Source organism: Ornithodoros turicata, chromosome 1, assembly GCF_037126465.1.
Source record: "Ornithodoros turicata isolate Travis chromosome 1, ASM3712646v1, whole genome shotgun sequence".
Classification (NCBI taxonomy): Eukaryota; Metazoa; Arthropoda; class Arachnida; order Ixodida; family Argasidae; genus Ornithodoros; species Ornithodoros turicata.
In genome coordinates, this window is record NC_088201.1 from 120,034,849 (window position 1) to 120,054,547 (window position 19,699).

General features: G+C 45.3%; 1 long non-coding RNA gene across 1 annotated transcript in view; it reads left to right on the forward strand.

The window, feature by feature from the left end:
* Positions 1-709: 709 nt before the first annotated feature.
* Positions 710-19,699, forward strand: part of LOC135368463 (uncharacterized) — a 291,834-nt gene continuing 272,844 nt past the window's right edge. The window contains exons 1-2 of the long non-coding RNA XR_010414782.1: positions 710-734; positions 847-1,006. This is a non-coding gene — a long non-coding RNA (uncharacterized LOC135368463). The remainder of the gene's footprint in view (positions 735-846; positions 1,007-19,699) is intronic.

Consider the following 19,699-nt stretch of genomic DNA (forward strand, 5'->3'; position numbering starts at 1 on the left):
TCCCCTGTCTAGAGCGTACGCGTCCTTGAGCCACGCAGGTGCATGATGACGTCATACTGTGACTTCATTGTAGATTGACCAAAGGAGCATTAGTGGAAAAAAAAACAGGGTAGCCCTGAGACAATAGGATGACGTCACGACCAATGAGAACGGCCAGCAGGGGGCGCAGGAATGCTCTTCTCTCTTAGCCTCACGACCAATGAGAATGGCCAGCAGGGGGCGCAGGGATGCTCTTCACTCGTAGCCTCTCGGAGGTGGTCGCCCCAGAGGGCGCTAGGAGCGCGTATGCGTAGCGGCCGCGGAGCGGCGCCCCAGTCAGTTTCTCTCCGGCTGTCGCGGAAAGCAGACGTGCGCTCCCCGCGCTCGCTCAGTTTCTGGCTGGCTGTCATGGAGAGCAGTCGCATCGGTCTGCGCTCCTGCTGTGGTGAGGTGCTTTGTTGTGTAACTAAAGCTTTCGCCAACTTTGTTCAGGCTTTGTTTGCGATTTTCGTGCCAGTGCACGTCGGGTGTTGGTTGCTGTTGTCCGGGCATCCCCGCCATTTTCTGTCTTCTTCTGCCTTGGGTACGGGAGTAGCGCTGGCGTGATTCTTAATAATTTTGTTGTGAGATTAGTTGAGAAAGTAATCGCTAGGGGGTGCAGCTGCGGGGCTTTATACAGGACAAAAAAGCATTACGAGTCAGTTTCTGCCTGCCCCTCGGATGGAGCAGTCGCATGGTTCTGCGCTCCTGTTCTGGTGGGCTCATTTGTTGTGTAACTAATTCTTTTTGTTGTTAGCTATTGATGGTTTGCATACTCTTGCTTTGCGGGCCTCTGTATTACGAGTGTTTTTCTCCTTGCATGTCCAGAGCTGTCCTAACTTGCCCAGACATGCCGTGATGACGTCACAGCTGACGTCACAGGATGTCCGGAACTGGTGGTCATAGCTGCGATGCTTTGCAACCTGGTTCTGTGCTCCGTCGCCCAGCGACGGACAGCGGCCTTTCCGGGCGCTTTCTTCAAGATGGCGTCGTTGATCTTCAACTCATCTAAACTCATTCTCTCCACTCTCTCTCTATCTATTTTTTTTATTTTTTATGGACTCTCGTAGTGCACAACGCTCGGGTGGTCTGGACACGAGTTATACGTTCCCCAATTAGTTTGATGACTCATTGGATGATGCTGATTAATGTGGGGGGTTCCAATTAGCTCTAATTGCTAATTAATGGCGTCCAGGAGCCTTGTAGCGTTGTGCACTGTGAGAGTCCAGTACTTACTACTTATCTTCACCCGTCATAGTATAATATTCTGATTGGTGGCTCCTCGCTTTCCATCGTACCGATGTCCAAAATTTACCCGCTGTTTTCATTTATCCGGCTTTTCTTATTCAGTCGCCCGGGAGTTATAACGACAGCGTAACACCCAGTCAAAAGGCTGGGTGTCAAAGGGACACATTCTTGCTGAGCTCCAGACGGGCCCAGGAAAATCTGGTTTATTCGCAGAAGGCTTGCGGGTCAGACGATATTCGCTTCCAGTCCCGGCACACGTACATGCCGCGACGGCGATTCCCGGGGACAAGTCCGCGAAGTTCCCTACACATTACTTGCCATAGAGGTCTCGGCACTGCGCAGAAGTAAAAAAAGCCGGACGCACTGAACTCATACCAACTAACCCACCACCAAGCGCTATTTAATTACAGTACTTCTGCAATGTTACTTTAGATCTACTGTACAAAGATGCACATGCCATTTGCTAGGTGCACGTTTACAGTTCGTGCAGAAACCATGTATAACACCACCATGAGCCCTCGAGGAAAATAAGTGATGATGATGATGATGATGTTTAAGGTAGCACTTTTTTTCGCTCCCCCAGTGGAAAAATAGTTCCGACGCCACTGGGTGGGGTGATGATGAGAAATGGAGTGATGATTAGAATGATGAAGGGATGAAGGTGAATAAGGCTGGAGTCACTGTGGCTACATAATAATAATGATAACTGGTTTATTGACGAACGGGAGAGCGTGCATCCGCACGCGAGGCAAGGTAGGAGAACACTCTGGCCAGCAGCGGGGGAGAGGGCGAGACTTGGCACCGGGGCGCCGCCAATGGTAAGCGGGGGGAGAAGGCACTACGCTCACAGTGTCTATAACCCCCTTGCTGTAAAACTTGGACTGATAGGTTCACATCAATGAAAGTAATTACGTTTAACTTGAGACAAAGTGTCGCAACTTCTACAAACGATTTAAGGGGCTCAATGTGAAATTTGCAACATTATTAATTTTGAAACTAAGGGTGTGCACTGGCGATTTATTTTTATCTGCTACTGGTCATTGCGAAGTAGTCTTACAGAGTGTGTTTTCGAATGGGAGCAGTAAAATGTGAACGGGTGCTTGGAACTGGAACGGGAACTTGTGTACTATGAAACTGCAGCTGACTGCCGTGTTACATATCCCCCCGCCCTCCTTGTCGTTTTTAAGCCCCCCCTCCCGCCCCCCAAAGCTTCTCTGGTTTCCCCTTATTACAAATTTATTTCCTTGCAGGTACACATTTTGTCGCATGCGAAAGTGAGACCCACCCGTCGTCAGCACCTCTGCACAGCGGTAAGTGTAGGCGATGCCATTTGTAACTTGCGTGATGCTCCTTCTTTTCTTTTATGTGTCTCTGCTGTAGTATGTCGATCGAACAGATCTGTTTTGCATTGATTCCCACATGAGGATGTGATGAAGACAGTAAAACTAGGAAAATTCAGTGCACCCTTTATTAACTTCCTTATACAACATCGTATTTGCATTGGACGGATAACTAAAAGATATTTACTCTTCATTATGCTAGCAGCATGTAAGAACTTGCGTACCAACATATCCTTAGCGTACGCGACGTGAGTCATAAGCCATTTTGTGTCGGGTGCATTTAATATAATAGTGCCCAGGCCGTATCTTCAGGTGTTTATAGTAATTTAACCCTCATCTGTCTGAGTTCTCATCTTGTATCCAGTTAGAGAATTTCCAGAAGCAAGCAAGTGCAAGCGATTACTGCGCAACTTAAACTCCCCTGTGCTGCTGCTTGGTGACTAGAACAGCAAGCAAAGTCACTGTTTTTAGTATAAATGTCCGTTGCTCTCACCCGTGCTGTTCTACATCTGCACTGAGGCTAATTGTGAGCTGTTGCAATATGTAAAATCCTTTTGTTGCTCGCTATGTGTTAAATCCATGTTTCCTCTGCTTCGTCAATGCTGAAACAACTTAATAATTTCTGTGAAGTAACTGATTAAATTAACTGATTACATTGGCAAATGAACTTCATCAGCTTATTGTTTATAACATTATTATGAACTTGCAGCTCTCACACAGTAAGTTATAACGATTTCCTTATGCGCTCTTGATGTTCTCTTATTTTCGTTTAAGAGTTTGGGAAACGTATTCCTAAAGAATTAGGCAGCCAGTAACATGTCTTTCGCGGCATCATGATCCATGGCTGGGGGTGGGGGCATATAGCGTGTTTCCTTGTGTTCATATTTCTCGAAAAGCAGTGCTGTTGTCCTGTCGTCAGTCCAGTCTTGAGCGGTAACCGCATACGACGGATTTCTCGACGGAAACTGGATAACTTTCTCACCGGCACGACAACTCGACAGAGAAACTGCGGGAAGAACCGCATGCACAAATTTCCACGGCGGCGATCAGTTGTGCCCTAGTGGGCATTTCGTTAGCTGTGTTAAATATCGCCTTCAAATTAGCTGAAAAATATTGTGCTACCCATAGAAAAGTTGTAGTGGCACGCAGAAGAATTATTGCGATCAAAGCATATTTTCAAAGCAAGCGCCCTGAGAGCGCAGCCGGTGGGCGCCAGGATGCTTCCCAGCTTGGTTATACTAGGGTGAACTATAGTCATATAGTCAGCCGTGCGAAATACATTATCCTGAAACTGTGTGTCTTCACAACCTTTGTATGCAATAAGGGGATAAGTCGAATTATCCCCTTTTTAGTATTCTTGTTGCACTGACATTACACACCAGTATGTTCCCGTCAAAGAGAGTGTTGGACCATATTGCAATGTATTGAACCACTATCTTAGGGTAAGAAACGGGAAATGCATGTGTGTCAGTGGGATGGCAGCCAGATCATGCTCCTTTTCTACACACGCACACAAATGGTGTACCTTATATTTTGCAACGATGCGGAAATGAACTTCGTCTTCCGCTAAAGAAACATGTTCTTCCGCCTCCGCCTCCGCCTTACGTGACCGTGTCAGCAGTGTTGCTCAGCGTTCGAAAAAAAAACATGTGCGCTGTGCTAAAAGTCATTATGCTGGCCATACAGAACATTATTTTCATGATTGTGCTCGTTTAGCAGCACGATAATCACGATCTACACTCTTAACACGGTACCATTTATTGCAACTTTTAGCTATGTGTAACCTTTATATAGACGTAGATTTCCAAATATCGTAGAGGTTACACGTCCGATACCTCTATTTAGAGGTTAAACACGACTTGTAACGTGACACTGGAGGAGCAATAGAGGTTACTTCAGTGTTCAACGGAAATCCAATCGTCGTAAGTTATAAATGTACCCTTTATAGGAACGTTGTAACTTCTAAACGAATTCCGCGTTTGAATTTCCTTCGTTTGTTTTTCGTGTTTCTTTGCAAGGTAACCTGTATAAAAGGTACTGCTCAAAAGTCACTGTGTTCTCATCCAAGCCGCACATTCAATCATTCAGTACGAGAGTAGCGGATAAGTGTGCGTTACGTTATTGTGTCTCTGCGTCCGTACGATCTGTGGATCGTGTTCAGAATTGTGAAGAATGGACAAGGGTCAAGTGGCGGAACTTTATCAGGGTATTTCTATATGTTCACTACAAAGTTTACGTGGTTACGTTTTTGCTGGACAGTCTAGGAACCCTAACCACAGCACAGTCTGTCTCTCTAACACGGTTCACAGGTTCAACACAGTGGGTACGTGTGTGATATACGTCCGTTATTTGCTTAGTTTTCTGCCGTCCTTGTGTTTTACTTATTCGTGTGCTTCTGATTAACCATAGCCGCGTCGCTGATGTATCTTTCTGACATATCAGAAAGGAATTGAAATGTTTCGGCGTACTGGAGAGGAAGTTGCAACAACGTGAGGACTGCAAATAGTATACCTCCTTGAAACTGAATGTCATTCACCACAGCTGAAGTGTTGGTATTGTGACGACCTCGTGCTCTTGCCTCAGCTGTAGTTCCAGGTTTGCCAATTAAATAATACATATGCTCTAGTTGGGATTATTTCTTCCTTTAATTTGTTGTGCATGTGAATCTGTACATGTAGTGATTACTAACTTTTCGCCACTGGATGGCCTTAGATGAATTACGTATATTATAGCTATATGTTCCGAATGACAGTGTGCGTTCTGCATTGATGAGAGCTCATTTTGAGCACCATTTGGTCTGTAGCGTCTGTGAAGAGGCGAGCGTCTTAGAGACAGCCATGGCCTTGCGAAACTGTAACTTTTACGTCGGTGTGGCGGTTAAGAGACAGTAACCTCTATTTATAGGTGATCTGTGTAACGTTTATAGAGGGTATTACCCATAGGTTACAAGGTAACTTCTGAAATAGAGGGTAAAGATATTGAAATTTTTACTCTTTACTAGAAGGTACCAGGTTTAGAGTGGAGGCTGCTCCACTGCACAAGGGTAACTTTGCCCGTCTCGGCCTCACCATGAAAGTCTGGCTCGTGGAAACTCTTTTCCTGCACGAAAACCCTGTGCGTGCGGTGAACTATAGAAAAAGGGGGCATGTCATGCTACTGTGTTTTGTTCAATTTCTGCTGAGTCACACACCCAGAAACGATGCTAATGGGACATGCATGTAGAGCATGCATATAAGTTACACATTTTGCATTTGAGCTATTCGATGATGCTGATGATGATGATGATGATTAGGATCTTAATGGCGCAAAGGCAACGTAGGCCATAGAGCGCCACGACAATGGTACGAATCAAAACTAGCTAAAAATAATCGATTTCATTTAAAGTCAAAATAGGAAAGCTAAAAAGCACTCGTCCCCCACCAAAAGCGCTGGGTGAAGAGGAATCCCATACTGGTAAAACAGTGAGAAGTGTGTTGACGATGGTGTTCGTGATGAGTGCAAACTATGAGTATACACATAACTGACAAGGCTGTCCCACAGTGCTCGCACTGTGGTATTTCCTCACCTCTGAAAAAATACCCGTGTGTTAAGAAGGTGTGTTTAGCTCTCAGACAGCTGGATAAAACTTCATTTAATTGATTTTCGAAGTGTTGAACACACTGTTTTATCCTAGGTTTGATAGTGTGCAATTTGTTCAGAGTTTTCGTGTCCCAAGAACTTTGCCATTCCTTGTTGATGACATGTCTGAGGTCTCTCAGGAGATCACTGAGAAGAATCTCAAATGGCGTACTGTCAGTATCCTAAGCAGCAGCTGCAGCACGATCCTCGCTCTGATTTCCCTTTATGCCTACATGCTAGGCACCCAACAAATGCACAAACAGTGGCCCTTTCATTGTATAAGACGCGCAAGATACTGTGCTCGTCTTACCAGCAGGTTTTGGTGCATGTGGAGACCACATATGGCATGAACTGCACTAAGAGAGTCTGTGTATATAACCGATGATGATCTGTGTGTCTGCAAGATGTGGTTGAGCGCAACAATAAGGGCATAAACCTCAGCACTGAAAATTGACAAAATATCGCTTAAACTATACGAGAATTTCTGAATAACCTGAATCACGCCTGAATCCGGGAATAATACGGCGGAATCCGGTCGCGATCAGCCGATATCAGGAAATTCCGGGGGTGGCATCCGGCCGGATTCAGGTTGCCGCCGGCCGGAATCCGCATGAATGTCGCTGGAATCAACCCGGATTCCTCCGCCTGACTTACGTGAACAGGCGGGAGATACATGACATTTGCGACATTTTTCTAAGTTAGTGCGGTACTTAATGGTACTTAACTTTTATGACGTAATGCAACTGAACACTGCAAGACATGTGCATGTTTGCACATATTCGATGCATGTTTGTTTGCTGTGAATCGTTGATTGAGGAATTGATTCTACTCGAGCAACAAAGAACTCACAGCAATATTGCTGTGATATGCCTGTGGTACGGAATTTCCCGGAATTTCCTGGTACCGGCTGATTGCGACCGGATCCCGCCGCATTATTCCCGGATTCAAGACTGGTTTAGGTTGTTCAGGAATTTTTGTATTTTCATCAAAATAAAACCACTGGCTTCCAGTACTATAAGCCAGTGGTTTTATTTTTAGCATATCCTTAAAGAACCCGTCATGTTCCTATCAGAACAAGCAGGGCAGACAAATTATGAAGTAAGATTGCAGCACGTCATTCACTTGGGTATTAATTGTTGAAACTTTCTAGTCTTGTACTTTCCGTGTACTATAACTTGGGCTTCGAAATTCATCTTGGAATGCATGAAAGTATGTGCTTCAAAGTGCACATTCGACTGAATTTGGTAATTGTAATTCAATGTAACGCAATTACTTTTGTGAGGTAATTGCCCTTTTATTGAATTACTGTCCATATAATGTAATTGTCACTGTAATTTGATTACTTTTCTCACCATGTAGTTGTAACCTTAACTCAATTACACCAGAAAAGTAATTTTTACAGGTCTGGTACTGATACAAGGAATCCAAAATGCTTCACAGGTTATTTTTTACTCTTGTTTCTGACATATTGTACATAACCAGATTTACACCAGCTGTCTTGCAACTCCTCTCTTTGCCAGGGTCATCTGGGGAGTTTTGCTTAGATGGTACGAGTGCATTACTGTTGGCACGGTCAGTCTAACACTAGCAGCACGCATGTAATGAACTTGCAGTGTACGTTGGATCATTTCGAACAGTGAAATGTTTCCGCCACTGCCACTTGTGAAATCGGAGGTAAACTGACTGATTAATTTGTGTTATTTGTCGAGGATGAGCATATCAGTATGCGTGAAGGCCTGTCGCAGCTTTTTTTGCTGCACCCTTAGCTGCATGTGTTTAGAATGTGCAAGAATTGGCTAATTCGTTCCAATCTACAAAACTTCCTGCTGCTCTTTCCATATTGAACACAAGCAATTTAGTAATGTTCATCATGGAGGTGAACTGAAAGGCACAGAAGAAAGTGACACAGACAGAGATCCTGAAACACACAGTAATGTTCGGTTACTTTATTGCGAGCACTATATTAATCACAAAGGGCAGGCTGCTCATTGTAACGACTCTGCCCTCAGCTTCATCAACATGGGCATCACTGCAAGGCTCATGGGTATCGTCAGGGTGCCACGAGGAAGGTGGAACACTTGGTGGCGATAAAAGGAACCGGCTTCTGACAAGCGGGGTATTTCTGCTCCGGCTCTTGATGTTGCTGCCTCAGGGCTTTGATTAAACGTCTCACTTTTATAGAGGTTGTCGTCATGCTTGCCCTGGAGGGTCACTACAACTGGTAGGCAGCAGCGGGATACTCCCAGGCCTCGGATCCTTGGATACTCCTACGTCTCGGACGCTTGGTTGCTCCCAAGGCTCGGTTCATGACTGGCCAAGGATCGTCGAAAGCGTTGTTTGCTGACGGAATCTGCGCAGGGGCTTACGGCGACTTGGTTCTGTTCCTCGGATGTCGGCTGGGTGAGCAGCATAGTTTCCTTTGAGCCACGCCAAGTTAGAAATTTGCTAGAGATTCGAATTCGCACGTGCCGACTAGGCCTAATTGAAGAACAGATCTGGAACCCTCCATCATGGATTTAAAATGCCTGCTAAAAGCGGATCTTTTGTTAATTTGCGAGAAGCTGAGGTCGAGGCTCAGAAATCCATGAGGAAACCTCAGATTACAGCCACCATTCAGGGTTCAGGGGTAGAGCAGGACGAGCTTAGCGAAGCTTGGGATGTTATTCAGGAACAAAAGACAGAGGCTGAGGCTCTCGAGGAAAGGAGAGAGGCCGAAGCTCTCGAAAAAAAAAAAGAGAAGCCGAGGCCGCAGAACAGAAAGCAGCTGAACATACGCAGATGGAGTTTCAGCTTGAACTCAAACGGTTAGAGCTCGAAAAGAAGCGCTTAGAAACGTCACGTAGTTCGGCTAGAGCTGTCGATTATGACAAAGTCAAGATATCTAGGCTTTTGCAACCTTACAAAGTAGGGGATGATATTGGCCTATTCCTGGTAAACTTTGAAAGAACATGCGAAAAGGTCGATATCCCTGAAAGCTTGTGGACTCATCGTATTTTGTCAGTTCTACCTTGCGAGGCAGCAGGTGTGATTGCCGGCCTCAGTAGGGAGGACGCGAACGACTACGCAAAAGTAAAGGCAGCCCTTTTGCGAAAGTACAGGTTATCCACTGAAGCTTTCCGGCAAAAGTTTAGGAGTTAAGAAATAAAATCTGGCGAAAGTTATTCCGAGTACGCGTACAACGTTAAATCCACAATGGTAGAGTGGCTAAAGAGCGCGGATACTTTCAAGGATAAGGACAAAGTTCTGGAGTGTTTGTCTAGAGCAGTTCTATCGAGGAATCCCCGACAAAGTGAGGTTCTGGGTTCAGGATAGAACGGATGTGGAGACAGTTGAAAGAGCTGCAGAGCTCGCTCAGGACTTCGTCATGCGCAGAGAAGCGCGTCGCCAAGATCGTCAAGTTAGGACGTACGGCGAGAATGAGAAGAAACCAGCTCAGTTTCCTAAAGAAAAAGATAGGAAAGAGACAGTTCCTAAAGTTGTAGAAACTGATAGCCGCAGGGAAGACTCTAAAAGCAGAGCTTAAGAAGCAAAACGGAAAATGGTTTGCTATACAACTGCAATCAAGCAGGGCATATTGCAGCGAGATGTCCTAAACCGAAAGTGGTTTTCTCGTATGTTAGCGAAGACGCTGACAACATGGCGCTGTTGAGTCCCTAGATGCGGGAGTTGGAAGTAAATGGCAGGACTTGCAGGGTCTTGCGTGATTCTGCTTCAACCATGGATATTGTACACCCGTCATACGTACAGAGTGGGGATTTTACCGGTGAAAGTGTCTGGATTAAGCAAGTTGTAGAAGAACAGAGTGTGTGCTTGCCCTTGGCAAAAGTTCACATTAAGGGACCGTTCGGGGAGCTGCGCACCGAAGCAGCTGTTTCACAAAATCTTTCAACATCGTATCCTTATCTTTTCTCTAATCGATCAGATGAGCTCCTGAAGGCGAAAGGGTTGTGCTATGGTGAAGGTATAGTTCACGCTCTGACGCGATCAAAGACTAGGGAACTATAACTTCCAAGTTAAAGATGAATGACGAAAATGCAGCGCCGCAGCAGCCGGTAGGAACACAGCAACCTGCTGTGGAAACCACGGATGTAAAAGAACGACGTGAAATATGCGCTCATGACGAAGGTCCTGCAAGGGACAAGACAAGTAGTATTCTGTCTCCCATAACCAGTAGTTTCACAAATCTCCTGAAAGTCGACAGGCAAACGTTAATTGACCACCAAATGGTTGATCCTACCTTGAAAGATCCCTATTTCTGGGCAAAGGAAGGAACAGAGAAAAGGAACGTGAGGTTCTTTTTGAAGGAAGGAGTTCTGTACCGTTGCTTTTACGGGAGGAGAGGAAGCGTCTTTAATCAGCTGGTAGTACCGCAACAATATCGCGAAAACCTCCTTCAGCTTTGCCATACAAATGCTTGGTCGGGGCATCTAGGGTTCAAGAAGACTAAGAAGGGACTCTTACAAGAATTCTATTGGCCTTGTAGCTTCAAGGCAGTCGAAGAGTATGTTAGATCATGCGATACGTGCCAAAGGGTTGGTAAGCCTAATGAAAAGGGTAAAGTTCCGCTAACGCTAGTGCCGATAATAACTGAACCCTTTCGTCGTCTTGTGATTGATGTGGTAGGACCACTGCCGGTTACTGAGTCGGGGAATAAGTACATTTTGACAATGATTTGCCCCGCAACAAAGTTTCCTGAGGCAGTCCCCATAAAACAAGTAACTTCACCAGAAGTTGTGGATACTTTATTATCAGTGTTTGCAAGAGATGGATTTCCTGCAGAAATCCAATCAGATCAAGGAAGTGTCTTGACTGGCGAACTGACGAGTACCTTCTTTGAAAGATGTGGTATAAAAGTTGTCCACAGCTCTGTTTATCACCCACAATCAAACAGTGTAGAAAGATGGCATTCAGGCCTAACACGTACCCTGAGAGCGTTATGTTTGAGAATGAAAAGAGTTGGGATAAGTGCCTCTCTGCTGCACTATTTGCCTGTAGAACTGCGTGTCATGAAACCACAGGCTTCACTTCTGCGGAACTAGTATATGGTCGCGGACTAAGATCTCCCATTAGAATGTTACGGGAACTGTGGGAAGAGCAGGGAGAAGTTTCGACAGTAGTGCAGTATGTACTTGATTTGTTAGAACGCATGCACCTCATGCAAGATGTTGTTAAAGAAAACATGAAAGAGACTCGAACAAAACGCTACTATGACAGACCTACCCGGCAACGTAAGTTCAGTGAGGGGGATAAAGTACTGATCCTGAGACCTGTTAGGCAAAACAAGCTTCAAGTTCATTGGAAGGCCCTGTCGAAATTTTGCACAAACTTTCGGATACGGACTATGCAGTTCAACTAGGCGGGAAACGAAAAAAGGTTCAGATATATCACGTAAACTTGATGAAACCGTACGTGGAACGCCAGTGCATAGTTAATCTCACTGTAAATGTGCCTGAAGAGATGGCACTAGGAATTGCTGAGACACCGGAAACAGCGGATACATTTTCAGTCAGTGAAGTTATCGCGAAGGCTTGTAAGGCTACTAACTTGTCAAATAGTCAGTTTGAAGACTTGAAGGAAGTAATTCAAGAGTTTGGTGACCTATTTGCTAAAAGACCTGGGAAAACCAGTCTCATTGAACACGACATCGAGCTTTCGGCAGAGAGTGTCGTCCAAGCAACGTCGTACCGGCTTTCTCCCAAACAGAAGGACATCATCGGACAAGAGGTTAAGAAAATGCTTGATCTCAATATTATCGAACCGCGAGATAGCGACTTCACGTCTCCAATCTTCTTAGTAGAGGCACCTGGGAAAGATCCTAGGCCCTGTATAGACTATCGCAAACTTAACGCGATTACTAGAGACCAGCCTTATCCTATCCCTAATATCGAAGAAAGAGTGGAGCAGATTAGCAATGCACGCTACATATCCAGCTTGGATCTCATTCGTGGGTGTTGGCAGGTCCCACTAACAGAGAGAGAGAGCAGATATGCTGCCTTCATCTGTCACTTAGGTACATTTCGCCCCCTAATGTTGCCTTTCGGCTTAAAGAATGCTCCGTTCTGCTTTTCAAGACTAATGGACAAAGTTTTAAGAGGAACCGAAAATTTTGCTTTGCCTTATTTGGACGAAATAGCCATTTTTTCTAATTCTTGGGAGGATCATTTAAGACATCTAAGAGCTGTGTTTAATCGTCTGCGTTCAGCAGGACTCACAGTTAAAGCTGAAAAATGTCAGCTAGGCTGTGCTGAGATACAGTACTTGGGTCACATTATAGGGCAAGGTAAACGACGGCCCATGGACGTTAAAATAGCCGCAGTGAAGGAGTTCAAAAGACCACAAACAAAGTCAGAATTGCGGACATTCTTGGGGCTTGCTGGTTACTACCAGCATTACATCGAGAATTACTGACGCTTACTGACGCTTTGCGAAAATGGGAGCCGAATGACATCAGATGGAACGAAGAAAGAGAAAAAGCTTTTCAGGAACTGAAAATGGCACTAGTTAGTAAGCCAATACTAAGAGCTCCAGACTATGACAAACCTTTTGTTTGTCCAGTGTGACGCTAGTGACCGTGGATTAGGGGCAATTTTGTGCCAAAAGGAAGAAAGCGGACAAGAACATCCGATTCTCTACGCTAGCCGTAAGCTAACGATTCGCGAGCAAGCGTACAGTGCTTCTGAAAAGGAGTGCGCTTGCCTAGTGTGGGCTGCTCGAAAGTTCAGCTGCTATCTCTACGGAACTCGTTTTACTTTTGAAACTGATCATTGTCCACTGCAGTGGCTAGAAAGCATGTCTCCCAAGAACGGGCGGCTTCTTAGATGGAGTTTAATCCTACAAGAATTCAATTTTACCGTGAAATACAAGAAAGGAAAGCATCACGGTAATGCTGATTGCTTGAGCCGCTACTCCTGTAGCTAGGGGCTAGAGCAGAGGTTTCCTTATGCGTCTCTGTTTCAATTCGGGATTAGTTGGGAACCCGGAGTTTGGGTTGACTTTTGCTGGGGGGGGGGGGGGGCAACGGACCTGTTCTCCGTAAGGTAGGATTTTAGTAGGTTTCTTTGGTGTGTATCAGGGAAATTTTGCCGTTTGTTCGGTCGGTGTTTGGAGGGCTGGATTTTGCTTGCTCGTTGCGCCCTGAACTTTGTATACAAGTATTCGCAGAACTAAACGACCACTCAAGCATTTCGTGGAGCCAGTCGTGCATCTTCGTGCTTCCTGCATCATTATCAGGATCGACTGTGTCGACCTCTTCGAACGGCGGAGGAGCTGTAACGACTCTGCCCTCAGCTTCATCAACATCGGCATCACCGCAAGGCTCATGGGTATCGTCAGGGTGCCACGAGGAAGGTGGAACACTTGGTGGCGATAAAAGGAACCGGCTTCTGGCAAGCGGGGTCTTTCTGCTCCGGCTCTTGATGTTGCTGCCTCAGGGCTTTGATTAAACGTCTCACTTTTGTAGAGGTTGTCGTCATGCTGCCCTGGAGGGTCACTACATCATGTGCACTTACAAATTCATCTCGACATTCTTTGGTGGCACACGAATAAAATCTAGGACACGTACACACTTCTTCAGCAGTGCTGTTATTGGCACAACCACTTTTGTCCTGCCACCAGCCTATGCTTTTAATATGTGGTGTGCCGTATGACAAGTCCCCGCATGAGTTAACCACGAGCCGTCATCAACTTTAATTTCTTCTATGATAGCATACGCAAGTCCCCCCTTTTTTGACGAAACATTCAATGTCTCCATAATTAGTCATGTCCAACCTTTTATACATTACAGTGTAACCACAGTGTCCAAGTGAGCCTTTGTACAACATCGATGTGAACGTAGTTAAGCCCACTGTTGCACGGGCATACACAGCCACTGGGGATGACCCAAATTACCATTAGAAACCCATGCTGCGATGCAATGGCTGTCCGTGCAAAACAAACTCACCACTCGGTACACAGCACTTCGTGAAGTGAACGGACTGCAGCCTGTCCACAACAACAGCACAAAGTGGGGCATTTTTTGCATATGCTTCGAGGGCTGACAGAGAGTTTCCAATTAATGCAAGTGAAGCAAGCTGCTTCTCAATAGCCTGTGATCCATGGATCATTCGAATAAGATCCCCATTACGACTTTCAAAAACGAACGTTCACGAGGCCCACATAGGTCCCCACCTTCTGACGGAAGTTACTAAATGGCACAGTTGGTGAACATTGAATGTACAGAACTCAGGTGTATACAAGGTGGGCACTAGTGTGACAATGCTATCCAGCATTTCCTTAGCAGCCTCGAGCTCGGTTGTGCTTATCGCCTCCCCGATCAAAATGTGGATTGCGGCGACTAACAACAGGAAATGTTGAAGATGGGTATGATTCAGTATGCCATTGAGAACAGGGAGTGCATAAAACAACAGCCATGCTCTGTACTCAGACGCCATGCAGTAGAATCTGTCCTTGACAGATCGAGGAACTCTGTTGACATAATCGGGAGGACAAATCTTCTCCAGCTTCCTGTCGATCTGCTTGACCTCTTTCCCGAAGTACCGGGCCTCTCTTCTGTTCTTTGAATCGAGCCATGAGAGCAAAAAGTAACAGACGACACCAAGGAGCACTGAGTGCATGTAATCTGCTGGGGAACTGCATGCAGCGTCAAAGCCAGGTATCATGCTGACAACAGTGCGACCCTTCACACACCCCTTACTAGTTCACCTTCTTCCACCGCTCTAATAGCTTGAACACTTATCCTTGAGGCATTGCGAAGAGTCTAATTCTTCCCAGGAAGATACACATAAACAGGCTTGGATTGAGCGACGGTCTTGTAGCTTTCTCCTGGGTGCTCACACAACGAACACCCCCACATTCCATTGAACTGCTTTAGGTTTTGTATCATAGCCCGTGCTACTGCGTCCACTGCGCAAACTGGTGCCGATATGTGGGAGGTCATTTCTCTTCCAGTTATGGGGTGGATTCATGAAAGACCGTTTCTAAAGAGCTCTTGGACTTCCTTGCAGAATGGTCGCAAGAACGCATTCATAGTCGGTTTCACACCAAACCATAGGCCAGCCAATATCTGAAATCGCTTTCTCATTGATGGTGCCAACTCTGGAATGACGCAAAGGATGGGCTACAATGATCGTTTAGAACTCTTGAATACCTGGACACCGTCAGTGTTCGAAAACAGAAAACATCTTCCAGAGCATTAGACAACATCCGGGTCCTGGTTTCGGGTTACGTGAGATACCTATACATGTGTTCATTTTCCAGGAAGGAACGAAGGACGTCAGATAGAAGAATTTGAAGAAAAATGCCTTTGTTTGATGCTTCTTTCCCGCAGCAAGGGCAATACCTCATATTTTGATCCAAGTACTGGTGACACGAATTGCAAAAGTAGTGTTCGACAGCACCTCTGCCCTTTCTGAACGATCCGAGGAACTTGAACAGGGTGTAGCAACTTCTTGGCAGGGAATTTGGCGTAGGCAGCAGGCTGCTCATGATGAAGAGAAGTTCCTGCAGGCACTCTGTTGTCAACGCAAACTTTCTGAAGAAGGTCATTAATATTAGACACGCTTGGATGACTGTTATTTCAGCACCCCCATATAGCGGCGAGTCAGAGTCAGGTTGCGAAAAATCACTCTGTGTTTCTTCTTCGGCACTGCTGTTCAAGTAAGCATCATCCTCAACTTCAGACACATCACTTGCATCCGACAGCTCGGAAGAGGACGAAGACAAGTCAGGGGCCAAGCTCGCTGCAGCTTTGTGAAGCACTTCTGAAGTGGCAACGTTGGACATCAGCTCCTAATAGAGAGAGCACGGATATGAGTACAAAATTGAAAATGTTATGTTTCAAATATAATGGACTATAAACGTAATATGTTAATGACATAAAGAAAATGCCTTTCTAAGAGTATCAGTCTATATTTGGCACACAAATTGACAAAATTGTCAAGAGAGAAACGAAAATACATCAATTTTCAGGGGAAAAAATAGTTTTCAAGACATCGTTGTTACAAAGTTATAGCGATAGCAATCCCATGTGCCACGGACCAGAACATACATATATTCACTACGAAGGAAAAAAAGAAAGAAAAGAAAACACAGCCGCACCAAAAAAATAATTCTTATTACTTACCTTATTACAATCATTTGCTATGTGCTTCTCCAGATTCTGATTGTAGGTTAAACTATATTTAAAAAAGTCGTCCATTATTCACAGGGCTGAAAACCTCACAATGGAGTCGGCACATTGAAGTCTCCATACTGTCAAAAGAAATTTTATTGGAATATACCTGAGGCTCACTGCTGCCTAACTGTGTACCCCTGGCGTGTTCAATATCATTGCCATGATATTGTTGCTGCTCTTGGATGGACCACCGTTTTCGAGTCTGACGAGGCACGTATTAAACGGGAGAAGAAAAAAAACTAATACCATCAGGATCCTAGCATAATAGTGGTTATAGTATATCATCTTCCAAATGTTTGCATTTGCGTACGGTTCAACGAAATAACCTACAAGCACAGGCGTTGTTACGACTGGGCGCCGTAGGATGCACAGCGTTGAAAGAGAAAAGCCTGATGTCATCGCTAGTGTACATGGCGCGGCCATTCTTAACCCATGACATCTCTCTATTTCCTTGATAATTTCTTCTTCTCTCTATTTCCTTGGCCTGGTCGGCCTTATCTCGCTAGCACCCCACCAATGCACGTACTACTTTGTACGAAATATCGCGCATTGCCAACTATAAACAAGGGAAAACGGCTCCAAAAGCTGGTTCTAATGTAGGTTTAGAGTCCCGCTGCACGTAAAATGTTTGGTGCATGCGAACACTGCAACGAAACTTCTCTCATCTACATAAGTTAATCCATAGAAATTGAGTTCTCAGTCGCCACGGGAGGATACGGTAACCAGCGTAAGCACGGACTCACCTCGTGGTTGGTGTCGCTTAAGTAGCGTTTGTACGGCCCTCTCTTGCGATGCCTGTTCATATCGCTGGTCTCTTGTTCAGTTCTATACGCTTCAAACGGTTGAAATATCTTAAGCGTACAGAAAAAGTCATTCAGCATTCTCAGAACGTTGCAAAGCGCTCCCCAACACCCCAACACCATCACCACACAGCCTGGTGAAGCCAGGGGAATGAACGTGTAGTATATTTCTATTGTTGGGAAAAACTCACGTGACCTCTGACGTCGGGCCAATCGTTGGGCCTCGGTAGAGTAGTTTTTTGCTTTGTTTTATTTTGTCTCCCTGGGTGACGGGTGACGTAAAGCGACGCTGCCGAGGCGTTCTTTTTCCCTTTCCCCTCTGTTCTCTCCCCCGCTTTGGCGGTTCTGGATTTTCGTTCACATCCAGTGAAATAAATAAAACGCGGAAGCGTTGGCTCTTTCTGTTGCACAAGGTGCTTTATTTTTCGCGATTGGTATTTCCAAATCACACATATGCAGTCTTCTGTATCTGCGCCAAACACAAACTTCACATGAACATTGTTTCTGAAGTTCGAGTAATATGCCAAAGCAACTTCGCATTCACTGTTAACTGATATGTCTCACGTGGAAGATTTCACAGTAGATCAGAAAATTCACTGCACAGGCACACACATTCACAAATCCAGCATGACAGAAAACATGTCCATATCCCTTTGCTGCTTGTGTAGTGTCACATGTCAAGCCTGACCCGTCACAAAGGAACCTCTGCAGCTGCTAAGCCGAAACATGATGTTCCAACCACTCAGAGTGGTATAATCATTCGATTGCGTCCATACAGATGCATTTCTGAAGCAGATATGAGTTGAGCAGTACCTAGTTGATACCTGAGCAAGAAAGACCAGAACAATTAAGGATCAGAAAACGTGAAAACTAAAAATTCTACCGGCCGAGATGTTGCGTACACGCCACAGGTGCGATGCTATGCTATGCTACGCTAAGCGGCAGAATGGAATAGGAACTGACTTACCTGCCATCGAGTGGGAAAACACAGTATTGATCCTTCTTGAATCGTTGTCGCGCCAAGCAAGCGAAGCAGACCTGCCTTCCACTTATCTATCACTGAATTTACTTGCAGAAGTATCCAAGAGGATTCGAGTTTTGCAGAGTCGGTATCGACGGGCACTAAAAACCATCCAAAGCGGTACCGGTAAAGATGATTTGCGTGCGTCCCCGCTGCACCATATTTCGAAACTTTACGGCGAGCTTCTCCGGCACCCCAGAGACGGCGGTGCCGGCTTACGCGCACGCGCGCCACGAAAAGGTTAAAATTTCAAACCGACCAATGAGCGCTCGCATACCAGGGGAGCGGCCGCAGGAGCCAATGGGATGCTCTCGGTAGAGAACTCGCGCTTCGACTTAAAAATTTTGACGTTTAATGACGTTTGATGACGCGAAAGGCTCGCAGCGCCTCACTTTAGTCCGCAAAGGAACTCGCGAGTTTCATCCCCTTGGTGAAGCGCCCAATGTTTGCGGACGCGATCCGGGAATCCACTAGGAAGCAAGAATTCTTATTTGTTATATGGTAACGCATTACATTTGGGAGAAAAGTAATGAGTAACGTAACGTCATTACATTTTTAATAACTTACATGTATGTGTTCGGGATCATTGCTTCATCGTCTAAACTTGAAAGCTTGAGCGAGGACCGTGCCTGCAGAATCCGGCAAATTCTCCGATTTTTTCTATTCATCTTCAACAATGACAAGAAGGTCACATCGACATCCACGAAGAAAGCAAAAGAAGGGTTATTGACCTACCCTGGTTGAGACGTCACCTTTGCTAACCACCTCTGTTTTTCACTCCCTCTGTTTTTCTTTTTCTTTTTTTTCGGACGATTGGGCCAAATTAAAGCGGCAGAAAAATAGCCTCTACCGTCTGAACAAGTAACAAAGTACCAATGGATTTGATGTTTGGACTTGTATTGTGTGAGATAAAAGGTCACCGTCTCTATCAGCCTTGACAAGGAACACTCACTGGTCATTAGGCGTCCTCTCAGCCCAACGGGCGAAGCTCACAGATGAAAATTTTGAACATCAACTACTTCTGCGTTTCAATAATTATCGTGCATGCAAGTTGTGTTCATGCGTGACCCTTGTTTGTGCCCAACACTGCTTTTATTGATTTGCGGAACGCACTTATGTGACTCAACCAAAAACGGTACATAATAATAGGACAACTGGTGAAGTAATGCAAAAGTAACGGCATTACTTATCAGAAGTAACGGCGTTAGTAACGCGTTACCTACTACCGCAACAGTAACGAATAACGTAACGCGTTACGTTTTGAAAAAGTAGTGAGTAACGGTAGTGCACTAGAAAATAAAAGTAACTTCCCCACCTATGGTGTACAGTTTAATGTTCTACGTTTCTTTTGGCCGTTTTATCGTCATTGCGAAACCGGGACTATCTTCGCCAACGCTGTGCAAAAGACGGGACCAGGTAGGAGACACACACACAAGGCGCGCTGCTAGTGTGTGTATGTCTCCTCCTTCCTACCGTCCTTTTG